The 2,364-nt window shown below is 28.7% G+C and overlaps 1 non-coding gene across 1 annotated transcript; it reads right to left on the bottom strand.

Annotated features, from left to right (window-relative positions):
• Window positions 1-2,024: 2,024 nt before the first annotated feature.
• LOC144569013 (U5 spliceosomal RNA) lies at window positions 2,025-2,140 on the bottom strand. The gene has a single exon (XR_013515925.1). It is a non-coding gene; the product is annotated as a U5 spliceosomal RNA (small nuclear RNA).
• Window positions 2,141-2,364: the final 224 nt, after the last annotated feature.

A 2,364-nucleotide genomic window follows, 5' to 3' on the forward strand; every position in this document is an offset into this window, starting at 1 on the left:
GGCCATTCTTAATAGATGTGATATGAAGATACTCGCAATTTTTCTCATTCATAGTTTCAATATGATAACCAATCTTTCGAATATCTTTAAAGCTTAGGAGATTTCTTCTGTTTCTACTTGAATATAATGCATCATCTATTATTAATTTTGTTCCTTCAGGTAACAAAATACAAGCTCTTCCGGAGCCTTCTATTAAATTACTTGTGCCAGATATAGTGTGAATATTAGTCACACGAAGATACAATTGTGAAAAGTATTTCTTACTTTTCAATATGGTATTAGTTGTTCCACTGTCTACCAGACATGGATCTTCATTACTTATCACTGCGTCAGTCATTTTCCTTTAAAATGCAAAAATAAATTACTTTTATTCATTAAACTTATTTTCATAAAAAAAATTAAAAAGTAAACTAAACTTTTATTAAACATAAATATAAATTTTTTTATACTATATTTTCTCCCTAAGTAATAATATATATTTCTTCATTGATATTATGGAAGGAATCTGATACATCAAGATGTGTATCCATATGGCATTTATTTTGGGGTCATATTCAGTAAAGTTATTTTTCATATTTTCCCCTTATTTATTGATTGTGGCTTGATATAGCTCCACAAAATGTTTTGGCGTACGACAGGTACGCGACCAGTGATTTATCATCCCATATCTGAAACAAACATCTTCAGGACGTTTTTCTTTCTCATTAATATGTATTTTCAACATCAGGTTATTACTACCATAACTTCAAGTTATGATAAATGAAAAAAGAGATAAATTCAAACTTTGTGAGATTTGTCATATGTACTACAAAATAGATACGCATTAACCTCAGGTTATTAATGCCATAACTTCGTGTTATGAATGCCATAACTTCGGGTTATGAATGTCATAACTTCGGGTTATGAATGCCATAATTTTGAATTATAAATGTCATAACTTCAGGTTATCAATGTCATAACTTCAGGTTATGAAAAGGGAGATAAATAAATATAAATAAAAGAATACGTAAATTGCATGAATAAATAAATAAATTTAAATGTATTAATAACTTCAGGTTATAATAAAATATTTTATGTAATAACTTCTAGTTATTAAATTGCTTGGCTGCACAATTGTATAATTTAATTTGAAATAACTTCGGGTTATATTTTCATCCAATGACCTATAATAACTTCTGGTTATTATATTGATTTTATATGAAAATTTCTAATAAAACTGCAGATTTTTAATTGAGAATAACTTCAGGTTATTATTCATCCAGTGGCCTATAATAACTGCTGGTTATTATATTAATTTTATACTAAAATTTATAATATAACTTTAGGTTGTAAATAATTATAATAATAACTTCAGGTTATTATTTTATTCAAGTAATACGAACTTCGGGTTCTTGATAAAATTTTAGTTGTGATAATAACTTCAGGTTATTACTCTTATTATTATATTCAGGTAATATGAACTGCAGGTTCTTGATAAACATTTAGTTTTGATAATAACTTCAGGTTATTATTTCATCATTCACTTCAATGAATGATTCTTATAAACTCAAACAAATATAATAAAAAATTTAAATGAAATTTAAATTAATGAAAGATATAATAATTAATCACACAAATTACTTTGCAACTTATTCCGAGCAATTCGTGCTGATAACGTGTTATAAAATTAAAATAAAGTTGCAATAAAAGTAAGTAAATAACAAGAGATATAGAGAGAACAATAATAGAATTGTATTCTCCACTATTGTGTATAATATATGTGTCTCACATTCTCTATTTATATGCTAGAAATAGATGTTACAATAATAAAGGAGAAAATAAATGTCCATGATAGTGGAGATAGTGGGCAATGAAATGATAATTAATATTGGAAGTTATAGAATAAACATCCATATAAATATATTTTATAACAATTTTTGATTATTTACGCTTAATAAAACAATAGGGATGCCAAAGATATTTCAGACTGATTAAAGCAAAACCTAACGATGACAAAAAATTTGTATTTTTGACTTGTTGGGGCTCTCCGATTAGGAAAGCGCCCTTCAAAAATTGGCGTATGCTGCTTAAAAGTGGCGGGCACACGGTATTCTTTAGTAAAAGGCGAAAGAATAGTTCGCTTTGTGCTCACCACGCAGCTGCGTGAATTTGAAAGGCTTTGGTCCGCTTAATTTATAGATGCAGCCCCTTCCCGTTTAGTGAATATCTCTATTGTGGGACTAATACAGCGCTTTTCCACACAGGCAACTGTTTCAGAAACCGGACTCAGAGACGTATCAATTCTTTTCTATGTTGTTTTCTCTTTGTGGTCCCATTTGTCAGTCAGCCAACTCTGAAGATGTTTCTAAGAGGCCCACGGGCCTA

The sequence above is a fragment of the Carex rostrata genome, chromosome 17 (genome assembly GCF_964058835.1).
Source record: "Carex rostrata chromosome 17, lpCarRost1.2, whole genome shotgun sequence".
NCBI classification, from domain to species: Eukaryota; Viridiplantae; Streptophyta; class Magnoliopsida; order Poales; family Cyperaceae; genus Carex; species Carex rostrata.